The sequence below is a fragment of the Mytilus trossulus genome, chromosome 11 (assembly GCF_036588685.1).
Source record: "Mytilus trossulus isolate FHL-02 chromosome 11, PNRI_Mtr1.1.1.hap1, whole genome shotgun sequence".
Classification (NCBI taxonomy): domain Eukaryota; kingdom Metazoa; phylum Mollusca; class Bivalvia; order Mytilida; family Mytilidae; genus Mytilus; species Mytilus trossulus.
In genome coordinates this window covers 66,379,517-66,401,868 of record NC_086383.1, presented here as the reverse complement: position 1 = coordinate 66,401,868, position 22,352 = coordinate 66,379,517, and the positions used below count along the sequence as shown (strand labels likewise).

At 30.9% G+C, this 22,352-nt stretch overlaps 1 long non-coding RNA gene across 1 annotated transcript; it reads right to left on the bottom strand.

Moving 5' to 3' along the window:
• Window positions 1–9,830: 9,830 nt before the first annotated feature.
• Window positions 9,831–15,746, bottom strand: LOC134691616 (uncharacterized). The gene is made up of 3 exons (XR_010102160.1): window positions 15,544–15,746; window positions 12,017–12,043; window positions 9,831–9,883 (listed from the first exon to the last, which is right to left on the bottom strand). It is a non-coding gene; the product is annotated as an uncharacterized LOC134691616 (long non-coding RNA).
• Between the last annotated feature and the right edge of the window lie 6,606 nt (window positions 15,747–22,352).

Below are 22,352 nucleotides of genomic sequence, written 5' to 3'. Positions count from 1 at the left end.
TAATGCAATCTCAAAAAACTACATCTGCGTATCTTTTACAAACAGATGATCAATAGAAATACAGTACATTTGGCTAAGGGTGCTTTATCAATATATGTGACAAAGATATTACAGTTTTATGCATGTTATATGCAATATGTTGAACCTCCTCTGTAAATAAGTTTTTACTGTAATAAACTAAGTTTTGTTTTCGCAAAACATGATTAAATGAGGGAAACAATCCGTTGCAAATGATCACTCGATTGTATTTCTTTATATTAAATATGTGCTGTCAAAAAAAAAGTAAAATCACAAAAATACTGAACTCAGAGTGTCTTTAACCTCAAAACAAAATTCGTGTTTCAGTGAACGACTGAACAATAACTTCTTTCCAGATTCATTTGTTTTTATCATAAACAAACTTTCGTCGAAATGTTCTAAATTATTACCTCTAGCTTCAGGTTTATGTAAGTTATATATGTTTTTCAAAATTTAAGTCTGGAACTTCATATGAGAGTAAAAAACATATAACCTGAATTAGTCTATGAGGAAAAATTGTATTAAAACATAAAAGGGGGAGAATATTTTGGTTAAAACATAAACCATTTCTTTGATTGGATTACTTCATAGTAGAATAACATTTTCAAATGATAGTCAGACACTTTTATTTTTACTAAAAATAAAGATTCTGTGAGAGGTAAACAAGAAATGAGTATTCTAAATTTTCCTGATTTATTTGGTCAATCGTTTTTTTTTTAACTACTGTCGGATATTTGCTAGATTTAAATATAAGACACCAAAGTTGCGAAAAACAGAAACAACCAAAGATAAAATACCCCTTAACCATGGCATTTCATAGGGTATTTTTTTTTTTTTTTTCAGTTGAAATATACTAGTATTATTTTTCAGTTTTATTCGCAAATAATATTATACAATTTTAAAAAGTGGCTAAAGATAACAAAGATACATACAAATCCTTTATTCGAATACATTATATACTAATACCAACGATAATCCCAAACGGTTACAGTATGTATGTGACGTATATAATTTTTCTGACGTCGGACACTCAAGTAGATCCATGTGTTCGTGGATAGGTTTTTGTGTCCTGTTAAATTGTTCCTTTTAAAAGTTTTGGATTCTCATAAATTCTATGTATAACTTTTGGACTAGTTTGATTTCTGTAATTTATTCTTACATACTTTTGATTTTTTAACCCTGTCTGCGCTCATTGCCTATGTAAAATTTAAAATTGTTTATAATCCAGGTACTTTGGATAACTATTGTATGCACATTGAACGACAAATTTATGTGACGTATATAATTTTTCTGACGTCAGACACTCAAATCAATCCATGTGTTCGTAGATAGTAGATGTTGTTGTGTCCTGTTAAATTGTTATACGATGATGACTGATGTTCCCATATTTTGACTATTTTATTGATTGTGACTGTTTATTTAACGCATCATGTAAATGTAACGGAATTTGATGAGACTGTTATTAAAGTGAGAGGGTTAGCGCTATAGAACCAGGTTTAATCCACCATTTTCTACATTTGAAAATGCCTGTACCAAGTCAGGAATATGACAGTTCTTGTCCATTCGTTTTTGATGCGTTTTGTTTTTTGATTTTGCCATGTGATTATGGACTTTCCAAATTGATTTTCCTCTGAGTTCAGTATTTTTGTGATTTTACTTTTTATATATATACAAAATCTTCTTAAAAAAATTGTAAGTACAATGTATCAAGCTTGAATCTACTTTTTCATCTTGACATATTAGAAAAGCTTTAAAATATAACGTTAGTATATACATTTGCATAATCGTGTTTATATGTCAGGTACAACAATATATGTCAATGGGTTATATGACTAGAATTTCAATCATTACATACGTAGCATCAATATGTTGATCTTTAGAGCATCGTTTTACACAACTATTATAATAAACGAAATAATCGTTTTTTTAAGGGCTTTTTTAGAAAGAAAATATCTAAATTCATCTCCGACATTGCACAAAATCCATTACAGACAAGAAAACAAAACATTTATTGTGTATAGAAAACAATGTTTGATGGTCACATTATTCGATTTTTTCAAATAACAGATTTTCTTTATCATCATTGATAACTAGTAACATGTACATGTATGCATAAAATGTTAATTCTGATTAACGCACGACAAAACTGTGTCATTTGAATTTCAATTATTATATTTAATAATTGCAAATTGACATATGCGCCTGCCTCTAGTCAGGATACTATGGCCTCTGTTGGTCTAATGTGCTTTTTAATGCATGTATATGTTTTGGAGTTAGAATTAATGACGTCCATTTCGACTGCACATTTTTGTTTATTGGCTAGCTGAAAATGTTCGCACGGTAGTGAAGACCTATTGGTTGTTTGCTCATTTTATTTATATATTTTTGATAATATTGTTTACTTATTTTCGCCAGATGAATAACACCACAACTTGCTACATCTATTAAACAGAAAACATCTGTTAATCTCCTTAGACCTTGTCATATACATGTACTTTTTTTTCTCATTGAACTATTTTTCAATAAGGTGAAACTGTTAACACGTTTATTGAAGCATGTAGCACATATCTTTTTACAATATTTGTGTACAATCACACTGTCTCTAACTTTTGTATTGTTCTGTTATCTTTAAGGCATTACATTTAAACATAATCGTGTGTGATTTAACATGAAAAGATTGTACCATTCGTCATTTTACGGTTATAACTCATAGCAAATTATTATTTTGTCTGACAGTTCTGATAAATAAAAGTTTGAATGTAGATCTAAACATACTGAAATTATTTGCCTTTGTTTTATTTTTTTCTATGTATATAAAAGATAGACGAAAGATACCAGAGGGACAGTCGAACTCATAGCTTATATAAGAAACACAACTTCCATTGTATCCCTTTGTTCTGTTTTGAGCAATATAGGTCATGTTTGTTGGTGTACAGGGTCATTGGAAATTTTTGGTATTGGTCTGCAATAGAGATTGCGGCAAGATGAGCTAAAAAGGAAAGTCAACAATACCAAACGCTATAGCAAACAATGTAACAGTAATCTTTTGTCAGAGTCAAAAACCACCGTGAAAGATAGACCTTTATTCTAAACTTAAGCGGTCTGGAAATAAATATAGGCAATAAACACAATAGGGTTTTCAAGATCTATTAAATGAACACTTCCTTCTCGAGGTATTTCTTTGGGAGTCATGGCATGTCAAGATATGTGTTTGAAAAGGTAAGTACTATGAAATTAGATCGAGGGGCTTGCCCTGATCATTTAACTTTATAGTATATAACTTTTCATTGACTATCTAGTAAACAGTAAATAAAGGTCATATCTTAAAATGCTTTATTCCAAAAGAGAAGCTTGAAACTTGCAAAATATTTTTAGAACCAAAGATTTTGATAACAGGACATACAAAAATCAATGTGAAAACTAATTACAAACATATTACTTCTATTAATTGAAACACAGCATGTTATTCCAAAATAGCCCGTGAAAATATTCTTGTTTGCATATTTTATAACAATACAATGAAATCATATCCTTCTAGACATTCATGCATAGCTACTTAGTACAAGAAAGGAGTATGTACAATGAAATTATAATGCAAATGCACACCATTTGATAGCACGATAAGTTGTAAATATTTATAAAGCTGCACAATAATCTGATACTATTAAAAAACAGATGATTGACCGTGGACATTAAACAATGTGTAACATCAGTTAACAACGTGCATACATATATACATATTGATTTGGTACGTTTTATTCAGATAAGGGGTTGTCCTTGGTTTATGTCTATCATATTTGTTTTTTGTTAGTTGTTTTGTTACACATTAGTCCTTACGTTTTCTCGTTCGACTTGTTATACGCTTTTCATGCCGTGGCATTTTTTATCCGACTACTACTATATGGGATATATTTTTAAAATCGTAGACGGTTGAACGTTTGCCTACATGTGACTTTATTAACTTCTTTTAAACTCTGGATTGTTGTTTCATTAGCATTCATACCACATTTCCTTATTTGTATACAACCAGCTTTGGTAACTTTTTTTTTTATATTGATCCTAAAAAGATATTTAGTTAAAACAGCTCTCAAACTCTCATCGCCAAATGCATAGTTGTATTAATTATCACTGAACTATAGAATTTATTTAGGGGCCAGCTGAAGGACGCCTCCGGGTGCGGGAATTTCTCGCTACATTGAAGACCTGTTGGTGACCTTCTGCTGTTGTTTTTTTTTAATTTGGTCGGGTTGTTGTCTCTTTGACACATTCCCCATTTCCATTCTCAATTTTATTGTATACAAAATACTTAAAATCGATTTTTTCAAATTATACATAGATGTATTTAAGTACAGTATATACCATAACAATGTTTATAGTACTTATAAACTTACATAAAGGGGTAGATCCATTAAGATCCCATTTTAGCCCAAAAAGTTAGCAGTTTTATAAAATTGTCAAAATGTAAACTTTAAATTATTCATTGAAAAGTGGAAAACTTCTGTTACATAAATATTGGCTGTTTTTGACAATGCATTAAATATATTACTGCTACTAGCATCGTTAAGTCATGCTAAATTACTGAAATCTTTACAATTTTGGCATTTGAGTTTCCGTCTTGAATTAAAGTGGACGCATTTGTGTTCATTCTTGATGTTTAAAAGTGAGGTGTATATGATGATACTTTATAATATGTATAAAGGTTAACAGTGAACAAGGATGTGGTCACGTTTATTTGTGTCCATCATTGCCTCATTTACATGTTATCGTATTTTAAGTACTTCGGTACTGGCATTTCGGTACTGGCATGAAAATACGGATTTTTTTGTGTTATTTAAATATTTGTTACAAAATGTTAGAAATTATTATAAATTAAGGAATGTATCTCCCTTATGCAAAAATCTGTTTCCTTTAACGGATTTGGCTATACTTTTTGGACCTTTGAAATTATAGCTTTTCATCTTTTATAGAAGCTTTGGATTTCAAATATTTTTGGCCACGGGCATCACTCAAGAGACATGTATTGTTGAAATGCGCATCTGGTACAGGAAGATTGATGTTATTTTAACCACATGGTCGATGCCTCTGCTGGTGGCCTTTTAGTCCCCGAGGGTATCAACAGCCCAGTAGCCAGTACTTCGGTACTGGCATTTAGGTACTGGCATGAAAATACGGATTGTTTTGTGTTTTTAAAATTTGCTATTACAAAATGTTAGAAATTATTATAATTAAAGGAATGTATCTCTCTAACGCAAAGCTCTGATTCCTTTCGAGAATTTAGCTATACTTTTTGGACCCTTGAAATTATAGCTCTGTATCTTTTATATAAGTTTTGGCCATGAGCAGCACTGACAGGAGACATGTATTGTCGAAATGCGCATCTGGTGCAGGAAAATTAATACCGTAAACATGATTAATGTTATAAACACGAATGGAGTTGAAAACAAAATGCAAGCTGTGTTAAATAGAAATCAGCCTGATGCAACTGCACATGTTCGTTCATATGTATACGATTTTGATAGATTTTGGAACATTAAAATGCGAATATCAGATGAATTGTGGTCTAATTTTGTAGGGAACGTATATCAATTAAATTTTCAAACAGTTACAGAATTTGTAAAATTATATTTTATCAACCCGCGATATATTTACAGATGTATTGATATTCATTTGTATAAGGTCGATTTCTATCCACCGATGCTCGTATTACTATACTCTAACGGCTAAGTAAAATAAGGACAATTCTGTAAAAATATAACTACTAAACAAGGTAATAATAACATTACTAGAAATAAAGTATTAGTGTGTAATGATAATGTACTATTGTGTGTCGGTGCAGATTCTATAGCTTGGGTTTTGGATGTTGTTTGCGACATCCCATCCACGGATGTCATTGTTATATTTTGGTCACCGATGACAAAAGTTCCTACTTGTAAATTAACCCCTTCACCGAACAGGGTAACGGGATAATTTCGTTTCTGATCTACAACTAGATTAAGTTCGCTTATTTCCCGAACATTTCTCAGGTTTGATACATCCACGTCACTGGAACCGCTGTTCTGGATAATGTTTTCCTCGTCTTGTGTTCCACCTAAAGAAAAAAATAATGCATCAAATTCGGTTTGTGTCAATATTTTGAGAACACGTTTGAATTGCATAACATCAGAAGAGATAAGTGTTGCACCGAATAGACCAAATATAATGTTGTTACCCAAAAAAGAGAGACAAAGACAACAAAATGTTATTGAGACTCCTAAGTTAAACACAAAATGACAGTTTCATGAAAATAAAAACAAAAAAAAATAAAAAGACTATTCTAATTTGACTTGCTCTTTCGCGTTGTAAACAACAACGTGATAAAATACTTGATAAATTACTAACGCGTCGCCAGTAAACTTAATTTGCGACCATCAAATCCCCAATTGATGCCGTCGGAGCTTAAAATACAATACAGATATCTCCTAAATTGACAGCGCGTTTCGACTACAAAAAACTCAACAGTGACGCTCGAATAAAAACATTGTAAAAAGCCAAATAAAAGTCGAAGTTGAAGAGCATTGAATACTAAAAATTTCTAAAAGTTTTGCGAAATACAGCTAAGGTAATCTTTTCCTTAGGTAGAAAAGACACAGGGAGTAAAAAATAACAGCCACACACACGGCAAGCCAACCATCGCTTTACCTTTTTAATAACAGCATTTGTTCTATTTGAATCTAAATGAAAATAAAATTGAGAATGGAAATGGGGAATGTGTCAAAGAGACAACAACCCGACCAAAATAAAAAAAACACAACAGCAGAAGGTCACCAACAGGTCTTCAATGTAGCGAGAAATTCCCGCACCCGGAGGCGTCCTTCAGCTGGCCCCTAAACAAATATATACTAGTTCAGTGATAATGAACGCCATACTAATTTCCAAATTGTACACAAGAAACTAAAATTTAAATAATACAAGACTAACAAAGGCCAGAGGCTCCTGACTTGGGACAGGCGCAAAAATGCGGCGGGGTTAAACATGTTTGTGAGATCTCAACCCTCCCCCTATACCTCTAACCAGTGTAGAAAAGTAAAAGCATAACAATACGCACATTAAAATTCAGTTCAAGAGAAGTCCGAGTCTGATGTCAGAAGATGAAACCAAAGAAAATAAACAAAATGACAATAATACATAAATAACAACAGACTACTAGCAGTTAACTGACATGCCAGCTCCAGACTTCAATTAAACTGACTGAAAGATTATGATTTCATCATATGAACATCAGGCACAATCCTTCCCGTTAGGGGTTTAGTATCATACCATCATAACATATATGAGAAGAACATAACCCGTGTCATACCAACAACTGTTTTTAGAATAAATGTGTTTAGACCTGCAAAGACCTTATCAGTGACTCAATATTAACGCCAAAATATGCAATCTTTAATGACTTGACAACAGTATCGTAATTATATCCCTTCTTAATAAGTCTATTCAAAGGTTTTGTAAGTTTATGAGGTGAATACTGACACCTTTGTGCTTTATAAAGAATATTTCCATAAAAAATTGGATGTGAAATACCTGAACGTATAAAAAGTCTGTATGTTGAGCTATATTTACGAATGATGTCTTTATACCGATGATAAAATTTAGTAAATGTTTTGACTAGTTTGTGATATCGAAAACCCTGGTGTAATAATTTTTCAGTAATACATAAATTTCTCTCGTTAAAATCTAAAACATTGTTACATACACGAGCGAATCGTACAAGTTGAGATATATAAACACCGTAAGATGGTGACAAGGGAACGTCACTATCTAAAAACGGATAATTAACGATAGGAAATGAAAAATCATCCCTTTTATCATAAATTTTAGTATTCAGCTTTCCGTTAGTGATATAGATATCAAGATCGAGGAAAGGGCAGTGGTCATTGTTAGTATTAGCTTTATTTAAAGTAAGTTCACCAGGATAAATTTCATTAATATACATACTGAAGTCGTCATTATTGAGAGCCAAAATATCATCCAAATATCTAAAAGTATTATTAAATTTGTTTATCAGATGTTGTTTTGATGGGTCTTTGCTTATTTTTGTCATAAATTGTAACTCGTAACAATATAAAAAGAGGTCCGAAATAAGTGGTGCACAGTTAGTCCCCATTGGAATTCCGATAATCTGACGATATACGGAATCCCCAAAGCGAACAAAAATGTTATCTAGTAAAAATTCCAGGGCATATATAGTATCAAAGCATGTCCAATTAACATAGTTTTTTTGTTTATTGCTACTAAAAAATGACCTAAAAGAGTTTGAACATATATATTCACATTCTGATTTTTTGAATGCCCATTTAATTAGGTGTGTGAATTTTTTCTTAATGAGAATGTGAGGCAATGTGGTATACAGGGTAAAAAAATCAAAACTTTGAACAGATTCAAAATCACCAATATAAGCATGCAATTTATCAAGTACTTCCAACGAGTTCTTGACACTCCAAAAGTAATTTATTCCACTATTTTCGAAGGCCTTATTTGAACAATTTATTATAAGGTTTTTAATTGTACCAAGTGTGCTGGTGAGAATAATAGACAATTTAGTAGTTGAACAATGGCTTGAAGACGAAATAAATCTATATTTGTAAGGGGTTTTGTGTAGCTTCGGAAGCCAATACATAGTTGGGACTTTCATTGTATTTGGCTCTGCTTGTAAAGCGGTGGCTAAAAGTTTATGTTTGTTACAGATTTCGTTTTCTGAAAATGGAGTCAGTTGGAATGTTGGTGAATTGGTGATTTCCTTTTTCAGAACCTCAATGTAAAATTTACGTCAAACAATAATAATATTATTAGCAGCTTTATCGGCCGGGACAAAAACAAATTCCTTGGTTAGTTCTTTTAGTTTATGTTTGATACGAGAAATAGGTTTATTGTGGTTATTGTTAATAGTAAAATGTTCTTTAAAATGTTGAATACGTATATCAACTATCTTCATTACTGAATTAAAAAAAGGGTCCAAAGATTTTTTGTCAGCTTTTTCCCGTTTTATCCATTTCATACAGTAAGTATGGAGTGAGTCGTGGATGATATTACGACACTCATTCCAATTAATAATTGACGGGGGACGATATTTAGGTCCTTTACTGAGAAATGATTTTAACTCTCGGTCTTGAACGATGTTAAGATCTCCTGTTATAACATGGGAAATGGGTCCATAAATATATTCGGAATTACTGCAATTACATGAAGTAGGTGTATTTTCACTGATATTAAGTGAAGCTCAGAATAAAATTCAAAAACCACGGACTTGGCCATGTGAAATTTTTGAACAAATATATGGCTACCATGAATTATTTGTTCAACAACAGTTCATAAAATACAACACAGAAAAAACTAAAGATAGAGTATCCATGTTAGAGCCCGCCAAAATACTTCAAGAAATTTATTGTGCTCCAAAAGGTAAACAAAACAGGAAGTACACGTGACACCTGTCTTTTAAGCTCATGTTACAATAAACTTATTAAATTGATCAAAAAGGAAAAGAGGATTGAATTGAGGTTGCAACAATTGAAACACATGAGACCTCATTTGTGAAGCAGATTTTCAATAACGGGAAATGAACACGTGATTTTATTCGTAAAATTTTGAAGGTATTATTTCAATGTCACCACTTGGAACTCTTGATTTAAAAGATTTAAAAAATCAAAAATTTAATACAAAGAATTGATAAACAGTATAAATTACCAGTTTCTCTCCGTTGTGATGGTGCTGTGTTTTTTATTTCAGTTATTGTGCTCTGGAAAACTTCCATATTTGCCAAGAACAAATTATTTGATTCTTCCATTCTCTCCAACATTTTTCTCGAATCGTCTCTGCCTTTTATTGTAAAGTCCTAGTTTTAAAAGATTTGGTTCATTTATGTTGATACAATACATTTTAAACTTTTCAGGTAAAGGGTAATCGATAATAATCAATTAGGATTCGGTATCAACTGTATACTTGTACAAATAGAAAATAAATATATATTTTCAAAATATGAAGAAGAAAAAAACCAAAAAAAACGATAATAATGTATTTGGTTTTGATGTAATATTTGTTATTCTCGTGGGTTTTTGTTTGATGCTTGGTCTGTTTCTGTGTGTGTTACATTTTAGTGGTGTGTCATTGTTCTCCTCTTATATTTAATGCGTTTCTTTCGGTTTGAGTTTGTTACCCCGATTTTGGTTTTTGTCTATGGATTTATAAGTTCTGAACAGCGAAATACTATTGTTGCCTTTACTTAAATGTACTCTGAAATTGATATCCTCCAAGAATAACGCATGAAAGCGTTACGGCTTATTTCTATTGAGATCATTAAGGTAGATATCGCTTATATGAAAAATTAATAAAAAGAATCAAGAAGAGGCGTGCCATCTATTTAATTCTTTTCACAAATATTAATATAAATTTCCTTTTTTAAGATTTTGTATTACTGCAGCGTAGAATGCGTTCTATTTATGTGTTGACTTTATATCATGTAAGCGCATTTTATCATTAATAGTATTAAAACACATATTAACGGTCGACTTTGTGAACATTTTACAACAACAAAGACAGCTTGTGTTGTATTGTTCTTGAATTTTTGTATAATTTTCTATTAAAGATATTTGTTGTTATAACTCTTGTAAGCGAGTCTTTACCTTGGTTTTCATAGCTTCAAAAATCAACATTGATGATAACGGTTTGCGAAATCCAATCTACACAGGCAAACATTGTTCACGCAAATTTCACATAAATCGCATATAAAAGTCATGCGCAAAATTTCACGTGAGACTCACCTCATGTGGAATTTGAGTTAGATTCACATAAACTCATTTCACGTGTATGCCCATTTTAGATGAAATTCAAATGAATTTGAATTCAAATGAAGTTTAAGTGATTGAAATTTGCGTTTGTAGACGTTTTGTTAATATTTTATTATGAATTTAACTATTTTGTTTTGTTAGATATGAAGTTATTGAGTATTCAAGAGGTAATATGACACAGATTAAGGCCAAATAAGAGTTTTGAGGAATCATTTGACAAACAGTTTGCCTTACAATACATAAATTTTAATTAATTTCGCTGGTTTTTCACTTCAGAGATTTTGTCGGTGTCAAATATTTCATTTTTTGCTGTGAACTTATTCTATAATACTTATTTTGAATTCCAAAAATGCAACCAATTTGAATTTATGTTTTGCATTAAAGATTCTCGAAACAGTATTTTGGTTTATCCTAGTTTACTTTCAACAAGGCAGTTGCTTCAATAATTATGTCTTTCTCAAAGTCTCCGAAATAACGTCTGTGTCCTTATGAAAAATGTTAATATTGTTGTCTTTGGCAGAAGGCGTTTTGATTTAGACTGTGTCATGAATATTTATGTTTTTGTTTGAATTGAAACGTATAGACATGTGTTGGCTTAACTTGAAACGCTAAGAACTGTATTTACGCAAGTGACACGTACTTGTTATCATTTTGTTTTGTTTCATTGAATATTAATAAAACGAAATAAATGAATACGACTGGCTTATGTTTAAAACAGATATTGACTTTAACAATGGAATTGAAAGCTAAATAGTGTTATTGTTGAAAAATAAATGCCATGTATGCACATGGTGAGGATTTGAGGTTATTTTGTTACTATTTTTGTCGCGGATATTCTCTGCCTTGATAAATAACAAATAATAAATGTAATTCTGATAGAACCTTAGTTTTATTTTGTATGTTCATATCATTTATAGTGTTGATAAAAAATCAAACTATACCGAAATTTACTGAACATGTAATCTTGAATCCTTTGTCAGCATATGCAATGTTATTGAATGTTAATAATACCATATGATGATTAAGAATTACATAACAATAATGAATTGCAATCGTTTTTAATTAATTTTCGTCTTAAAAAATGAAACAACACGTTATGAATTTCCGGCAACGGAAGCACTTTTCTAGATTTTCCCTCACCAAGAGAGAGATCTTAATCTGAATGATACTAGCTTACTTACCTTTATCTCGTTGAATTCAGAATGTATCTAAAGCAAAACAATAAGAATATACAATAACAACTATAAACATGAAATTCTGAAATGTTCCATTTCTGAACCCATACGAGAATTATGCCTTTTAATATTTTTTTGAAGTAGCTAATATTTTGGACTCCAGCATCACAAAAGAAAGATTTATTTGTCAAAATGCGTATCTGGTACAGTACAAATTGTACAGATTATGGTATTCTTAATATATATTATTGCAATTCAAAAGTAAAATCACAAAAATACTGAACTCAGAGGAAAATCAATACGGAAAATACATAATCACATGGCAAAATCAAATAACAAAGCGCATAAAAAACGAATAGACAAGAACTGTCATATTCCTGACTTGGTACAGGCATTTTCAAATGTAGAAAATGGTGGATTAAACCTGGTTCTATAGCGCTAACCATCTCTCTTTAATAACAGTCTCATCAAATTCCGTTATATTTACATGCTGCGTTAAATAAACTGTCACAATTAATAAAATAGTCAAAATATGGGTACATCAGTCATCATCGCATAACAATTTTAAAAGTGACAATTTAACAGAACACAAAAACATCTATCTACGAACACATGGATTGACTTGAGTGTCTGACGTCATAAAATTTGAATACGTCACATAAATTTGTATTTCAATGTGCATACAAACATTTTTAAATTTACATAGGCAACGTAAGCATACAGAGTTAAAAAATCAAAAGTATGTAAGAACAAATTACAGAAATAGACCGAGATTTAAACTAGTCCAAAAGTTATAGGTAGAATTTATGTCAATCCAAAAATAGTTAATTCCACTACGCGATTGAATGATTTTGACGTTTGTGGTTCAACGTATATAGTAATTCATAATAGAAATATATCATAATGACATATAATAGACCAAAATAATACTGACGGAATCTTTTAAAGTACAGAGTCACGTAATAAGAACAAAAGAAATACAAAGAGTTGCATATATAAAACAAACCACCACAACATGAAAGCCAATACACACACATTGACGAGATGTATCAGTACCGAGCCACGTCAAACGGATATCACATAAAACCATTCAACAGTAAAAGTAATATTAATAATAGAACAAAGACAAATGAAAGAACAGTAAAACATGTTGTTAAGATGATAAACAACATCAGTACGCAGGATCTATACATCAAGATCATCGTGTATTATTTGAGAAGTTGATACGGAATATTTATCAACAAGGTCTTGGTACCTTCCGATGAACTTTTTAAGAAAAAAGGACGAGACGTTCTATGACATACCCCTGGTTCATCAACTTTCTACTCAGACACTGATGACGTTATACAAAGTCTGAGTAGGAGCTCTTGAATATCAAATAAGTTGGGAAATATATATCCCATATGCAGGTGAAGTTGGTATGTTGCTACTAAGGTTGCTACCACGCCTGTTGTAGATATTTTATAATACTGGTAATATTTTCTTTCCTATGTTCTATTTGTGGCAGTAATGGAATTATTTATAATTTGTAAGATCAAAACACCAAGAATCTTTAATTCTTGAATCTTATATTAAAAGATACAAATCTTCTGTTGAATGTGAAGAAATAATTATCCTCCAAGGATTATTCGGAAATTTGAATAACAACCAAATAATGTGCATAGCGTGGGGAAAACACAAAAGGTTGCTAAAATGACGACATGAAGTCGGTGACCCCAAAATTTGTCATCATATTTTAATCTAAAATTATGAAATACACCAACTCAAATTTAAAAACAAAAGCAATGATAGCAATTACTAGACTGTGTATTATTAAAAAGTATACACGTATAATTTAACTTTGGATGTAACGCGTCTTCTGATTGGCTGACGTTATTTTGTAATGAGCCCATAGACAAAATTTAGTCATATGAACGTGACGTCATCAACGTTTTTTCATGGTTTTCTACGGTTTAAGTATCAGTCTTTGTGAGAATCAGGCAATTTAGGTAAAAATCAAAACATGGTCAGAAAAAACCCACCGAGCTAATTATGCTATTTAATACTAACCATCATCCTGAGTTGAAAATAATTGGTCTTTCGTTTGTGTGTGTCTGGTAATATCAAAAAACTTTGTAAGAAAATTGGTTAGGATGATTGCAAATTACAGAGTTATCTCCCCTTATTCGTCAATATCAAGTGCATTTCAACTAAACTGTGTCTTCTATCACCAGAACAGAAAACAGTTATTTTGTGTGCATAACTACATTTCTGAACTGAAATCAATTTCAAATTGGGTGGAGTTTTTTGGTCTTGTTTTCACCACTGCTTGATTCTAAGGCAGACTGGCACTTAAATGGAATTTGGTATTTAATTCGAAATAACATAAAACATGTGGTGCGCACTGTTAAATAACCCGCTGCGCGCGTTATTTAGTGTGCACCCAATATATTATGATTTTTCTTCATTGACAGAAAAAATATTTCAGTCATTCCTTAATTGCTTTTTTACACTACATACATGGTCATCATTTAAATCCAAAATATCGAAAACTATGGTGATAGTGACATACCGCATACTATGGACAATAAAAAAAATAATGCTTAATTCTAACAAAAAGAACTGCAGTCTACCATCTTCTTTACATTTTTCTATGAAAAATGTAATTAAACTTTAGATTATCTTTCTGCCTTAATGTTCGCACTTTTTTTTTATTGTAAAACTATTTGATTAAGAAACATGATACGGTGGTGCATTTTTTTTTATCTTTCGACATTTAAAAGTACACAATTTTTATAATTTCCAAATTTTTTTCAGAAATGTTCACCCGTGTTTGGGCTATTATCATGAAAAAAATCAAAGTTTCACAATTAATTTGTTCTTCATTCATAATTGAATGATGCGAAGGAGACATATTTGAATAAATCTATTTAAAAAAATTAGTACCGAGTTAAATCATTACCTTTACACATTTTCTAAACACTTTGGCTAATTACAATGACTGGATTTCTTATTTAAATTGAAAAATTGAAAACTCGAAAACTGTTGTAAGTACACAATTTGGTTTCTCACATAGTTCATTTTGATTCAAATGGTTTGAAAACCCATTGATATTTTTCAATTGTATCACAAAGTTTAGAAAAAATTGACGGAAGAGATACATGTATCATCATTAAACTGTTTATTTACTTTTCATATTTCTTAAAAGTTACATGTATTAATCCAACAGGAAAAAATATAAGTACTGGCCACTTTTTCTCAATATTCTTATTTGGTATATATTCTAAAAAGATAACATCATTCAGACCTGTGCATTAGGATTTCAATATAAAGGTTATACGATAAATATTTAGCAGTCCCTTCAAATTATCTATTTGTGTGTGTATCTAAAAAAAAGATTCCAAAGGAGAGAACGCTTTCAAACCCAGCATGACACAGACAACTATAGGTCACACCCATGACTTTTTTGTGTTTGTTTGTTTTCATAAGGTACTAAAAAAATAGAAAAATACTCATGTGGCATTGTGCTTTACAAATGACGTTTATATATTTACCTCTTCCAACTTTGAATGAATATCAAAAAGCTCTGTGCTGTACTTAGTGTATAGACTCTCATCTAATGGTCTATTTTCTAATCTTATCAGGTCATCTTTTAACGATGGGTCGAGCTGTAACAACCAGTGGGTAATTTCCGGCCATAATGTGTTGTATTCTTTCTGAGTAATTCCACCATTTTTGTTATGGGTTAAAAACTCATTTTTCATTTCTCGTAATTTTTTAATCGCATCTTTATCTGCTACACTGACATTGCAGCAATTCAGTAAAATAAAACTCGAAAGCGCTACGGTCAGATCATCAATTTGAACAGGAGTCGCAAAGAAATAACAGTGACATGAATGTCCTGATGTTCTTCCTCTTTGATAAAGGGAATTAAAGGTGGTCAATTTCAAAGGACAGCAATGTTGAGTGAAGCAGTTCAATTGGTCAGTACAGCAATATGCATTTCTAAACACAAGTGGAACAATATATGTTTCACTGGTGTTGAATCCAAATATGACTGTAAGTTATACGTGCCTAATCGATAGAAATCATCTTGAACTCGTTTTCGGAACAATGGTGCCACTATCTCCATTGTGACAGATCCTATTACCAAGAATCGTCTTTTGTCCTCTCTGTCCATTCTGGAATATATCAGAAACTTTGCTATAACATATATGTTAGAGTATGTCATTTATCTAACGCCTAATGGGATTATAAAAGAAAAGAAATCAAATGGTCTGGATCTTTAAGGGCATACGATACAGTTTTGAACCTGTATTTACAAGTTGATGAAAATTTGCATATAGGCTATTGTTTACCTGATTAAATCAAATATGTAATAAAAAATATACCTTCATGTGCTACTTTTTGAGTAAAATGCCGTCGAAATGTTGTATATTTGCTCAAAATTCAGATTTGTGTCCGTATTTTCTTTTTCGAAAGAAAGACATAACCTTGTTTTGTTTAAAAGATAAACACAAATTGTTTTTTGTTAAATAATCGGTAGTTTCTGTATTCTATAAGTATCATTACAAATTACGCAATTTTTATTCCAAAATAACTCTATATTTATCAAATGTTCATGAATAGAGGAAGAAACGTCATTTTCTGCTGCATGTTTATCAAAATTTAAAAACATGCGCTATTTACAGTTTCATTAAATTTGGGTCACATAATCTCCTTGCAAAATGAAACAAAATTCTGTTTAAAAAAATAGGGTTCCATGCACTCGTTTTCAAATTAAATCAGTTTGAATGATAAAAATCAGTCGAAAACTGCATCTTTTCCCGATATGACATAGTTTGACGTCGCGAAAATAACAAATCACGTTAGCCACGTCATTACCTTCCTTGTTACTGTATCTTATGCCTTAAAGGACAAAATTTTAATCTTGGTATCTATGATGAATTATTAACACTCAGGTACACTTTTGATTCGCCTCTTTGTTTACTAGTAGTTTATTTGTATGTTTGTATGAAATTAGTAGTTTGTTGTTTTGAATTCATTAATATATGAATACACCGTTTTTGTAGCTGGATCTTAATTATTGTCACGTAAGCTAATTATGTCTGTTCGGGTTTCTTACCCAATTTTGTCAATGAAATAAATCTATAAACAACAGTCACACAAGAGGGATGTTCAGCTAGCTGTAAAACCAAGTTTCAGGTACAATCTTTCTCGAAAAAAAGCCTTTATTAAGTCATAATATTGTAGTTATTTTTAATTGTTCCGTTCATTGATTGATGTTTATTTTGTTAGTTTTTATGCACCTTCCGTTTTCATAATCTACTCGGTAGTTTTGTTATACTTTTATTTTGATATTTTTTCTTGAAATACTATCGTTTAGTTTTTTTCAATTGATGCAAAATCATTAATAAACTATACAAAATAATTCGCACAACATGTTTCTTGAAAAAGGCAGTGACCCATACTTTTAATTACATATTTAAAGTCATGATGTAAACAACAATTTTTGCAATATATAAAAACACTTCCACAAATTAAGCTTAAGCACATATAAAAAGCATCATTAGCGTTTTTGATTAGAAAAATTGATGTCAACACGTGTGTTTGGAGAAAATGGTGTACATTAATTCGCCTTCGTTTACGTCCTCATATTTTCTTTCATTTCTTGTTTGCATTACATCATTAAATACAATGTAATGTCTATTTCGTGTTGAGTTGCTATACCTATTGTGTTAGTTCGATTGTGATAAAAAATAGTATTGTTATGTTTGATGAAGCCTTTAGACTGCATCGAGAAACGATACTTATTGTATTCTGTAGAAGACTTGCATTAACAATCACAAACATATGTTGATGAATAACCGTACAGTGTTTTTATGACTATATTGAATAATCATATCATTTTGGTAATGTGATAATCATTTTATTACTTACATATTGACTAATAAAACCTCAAAATTAAAAACAAACAATGCTCAATCTAGATTAGGCCTTCTTGTACAACTTTATTTTAAAGAAAGAACATACATTACATTTATTGCGATGTTTAGTTGATATTATACAAATATAACATTTGCACGAGGTCGATACATAGATATGTTGTTCTGAGAAGAGTCTATTGACTCTGGTCGAATGATGCAATTTTTCATTCTAACCTTACCCTGTTGACACAACCAATCTCGCATCTTTTAGAGTTTGTAAGATTCCCCTGGTTGGTGTATGTTACATTGATTTTTCTTCAGAATTGATGTATGAGAAATAAACATTCAGGAGCTTGTCGTTTGTGTATGTGTTACATATTTGTTTTTCGTTCATTTGTTTATATAAATACGGCCGTTAATTTTCTCGTTTGAATTATTTTTGGGCCTTATATAGCTGACTATGTGGTATGGGCTTTGCTCATTGTTGAAGGCCGTACGGTGACCTATAGCCAATACTGTTTATTTCTGTGTCATTTTGGTGTCTTGTGGAAAGTCGTCTTTTTGACAATCATACCACATCTTTTTTTATATTGTCAAACTTAATTTTACTGTTGCCTCCAAATTGACGATTGTATGCTCATACTTACATTGTGTCGGAAAACTTCATAAGTATTAAATACTAGATTCTTGTTTAATGAGGTTCGTGCTTTTAGAATATTACAAAATATTTTTGTCGGACTCATGAATAGGGTAAAATTTAAATGTACGTCATGACATATTGCTCATTTTAACGAATGTTACCCTTATAACAACTATCATAAACTACGATCATAGATCCTGCCGGTTTTTTTTCTATGTTAAGAATAACGGCAGCTCGAATAGTTAGTAAAACGCAGCAGACATAATTCTTTCAATTCACCATTTTTAAATTAACGAATTTCTGAAGGAATGTTTCTTTAAAAGAAAATCCTACCTTGACTATTAAACAATCTCTGTAGGTCTTTATACACAATTATTGTACCTTATCATGCAAATAATCAACAGAAGTCCCAAGGTATTATGAGTTATCAAAATACCGATACGTAAACATATTATACATCCATTTTTTTAAATATATCTTTACGGGTGTATTAATTGGAGCGTTAATTTAATGTATTATTAGCCACGCCAAGAAATACAATCAATATATGTAATATCGTTTGCAAACAAATAAATAATAGTTTTATTATCAAAAATGGATTTGTAACTTGATATGAAAATCTAAAGATACCTCTGGTTGATTGGAAAAGGATTTAGGAATGGGAGTAAAGTGTAATGCATCATATACAAGTCACAATGCGTATTTATATACTGTATAAACATTATTTTTTGTGGGGTTTAAATTTCGTGGTTTTGTATTCAAAAGTAAGTTCGTGGGGAATTAATTTTCGTGGATTTCAAGTTTAGAAAACAATTATATAAATAACACTTTATAATTGACAATACTTAATAAAACTGATCTGAACCTTCGCCGTTGGGAAAAATCAATACTTGCATTTCATAGTAACAGTGAGTAATAATCAAGTGTTGTACCCTTCACATGTGAAATGGCTTCACACATATTTGGTGTTTTATCCAAGGACAATGATTGTGTAATAAATGCATTACGACTTGATGGCATCACGGACGCATTAGCCTGTTAAATGACATTGATTGACAGTTCTTGATCATTATTTATTACTGTACAAGCAACGGATTAGGATTATCGTCTGACTTAAAGAAAACCTTTGGATATCGATGTCTAATCAATTAACCTATTTATTTCATTGTCTGTATTTATGTTCATCAATTATATAATGTCAATAAGATTTAGTCTAATCATAAAATAATGTAAATCTACAGTTAAATTTTCTTTGGAGTTTTAATTTCGTAGATAATTCTTATCCACGAAATAAACTAAATTAAATCCCCCACGAAAATTTATGCTTTGACAGTATGTATTATTAAACGCGCGTTTCATCTACATAAGACTCATCAGTGACGCTCAAATCAAAACAGTTAAAAAACCAAACAAATACAAAGTTGAAGAGCATTGAGGACCCAAAATTCCAAAATAAATTGTGCCAAATACGGCTAAGGTAATCTACTCCTGGAGGTAAGAAAATCCTTAATTTTTCGAAAAATTTTAAAGTTTTGTTACAGAAAATTTATTAAAGTGACCATATAATTGATATTCATGTCATCACCGAAGTGCTGACTACTGGGCTGGTGATACCCTCGGAAACGAAACGTCCACTAGTAGTATAATGTCTTGATTCATTACATTATCATAATCAAAGTGTAAAAATCTAGATGATATGTGAAAGATGTTGAAGAGGGTATTCAATTATGAATTAATAATCGATGGAAAAGAAAAAAACAATAAATCGACGACAGGTTTCATTAAAGTAAAGTCTTACCTTGATGTGTATATTGACCTTTAAACACAATTGATATACTGGTATGACAAGCTAGCAATAGACGGAATTTCCAAATGTATTTAAAGTTCACAAAATACCGATATCTAAAAATATTTGTCTTTTTGAAAATACCATACACATGTTTATTCCACCGAAAAATGCTATGAATAACCTAATCGACTTTCATCTTGTATTTTTATTAGTTAGTATTTCTTTTCACGCCATATTTTATAAGATCGTGCATTATAATATTCTTACAACATCGTGGTCTCGATGATAAAGAAAGGCAATAAAAAATCTACATACATCGTTCACTTTGTAAAATGAATGATTAATGAATTTGTGTGTCGGGAAAGTATAAAGAAATTAATAGAATAAAGATAGAAACAATGAATTTGCATTGTTTGTTTTACAGTATAATGATAATGATATTGGCTCATCAGTGTGTTATTGTTTTTTTGAAGAAATTTTAAAACTGTGTACCTTGTGGTGTTAAATAGTTTTTCGAATTTTTAATTATTTGTGTGGATTGGTTGATTCTTTGAATTTCTTCGAACTACTAGAAGCACAATGGTGTCATAAGTGTAGTTGAAATAGCCATCTTAAACAATTGAGCTGTACAAAGGTTTACTTTTTTGGTGAACATTTCCATCTGTCGAAGGCGATTTTTGACATGGTCTTCACATGGCAACCATTCATATTGGTCGTGTTTTTTCATTCGTTTTATCCTATATACCAATAATATTTACAGAATGTATTTATTCCTTGGTGCCAAACAGACTTTTTAACACATGGTTGCACTTACCTTATATGATTTATTTTTCAAATTCCGGAAGTGTAGTAGAAATATTTCTGAAACATGTATGTGTACCTTTTAATATTACAAATAAGAAGGTTAATCATACCTTTACAATTTAAATCAAAATAAGGTGAAGAATTTAAGTATAAATGTTTACACAGCTACTGAAAAAGCTATAAATATATGAAGATCTTTAATAAGCGTAAATTAACAGCCATTAATCGACATTACACGTCAATTAAACGAAACAATAAATTTGGGACAGGACAAAAATTTAACAATTATAATATTTGTATAATACATGTTCATGGCTCTTTTTTTTTCTCCTCATATTTTGAAAATTGTTTAGAAAAAAATTAATTATGAATTCTAAGCACACACCACTTAACACTTGCATTGATCATTTGCAAAACGAATATATCTATGTTCCTACGATCTAATATTTCTTATAAAAAGACAGAAGATACCAATTGAAATTAACATTTCACAAATGCGACTAAAACAAAAGAGCATATCCAACTATCTTGGTCATCACGTGACTTATAATTATCAATGGTATATCATTAATGGCCGATTGTTTATCAATGGAAATGAACATGCTACATAGATTAAACGATCATAACTATTTTTATTGTATTGTCTATTTTACCTTTATAATTAGATGTATTCTCATTCCCGGTTGGTCATTTTGGCAAAACACTTTATACAAGTATTCCACATTCCAAACTAAAAGACAAACTGAAAGATATGATATTGATTTGTTTCATAAAAAAATGGCCAACGAAGATACAAGAATCTGTTCTTGGAAAGGGATAAATCCTACTTTGTAAAGGATCACTCTGATTCAAACGAAAAATTCTTTGAAACTGACATTATCAAGATGCTTCATTTCTTTATTGACAACATATTTGTTACTTTCGGATGACCTGTTTTTCAACAGACTGGCGGCATTCCAATGGGAACGATGTGTGCCCCTTTTCATGCCGACTTGTTTCTTTATTTTTTTTTAGGCCGACTTCATACAGGAACTTCTTAGGAAGAAAGATAAGAAGTTCGTTAGTTATACTTTTTCCCGCATTTGTTATAACAGAAGGAACACGACGGGTGCCACATGTGGAGCAGGATCTGCTTTCCCTTCCGGAGCACCTGCGATCATTCTTTTTTTTTGGTGAGGTTCGTGTTGTTTATTATTTAGTTTT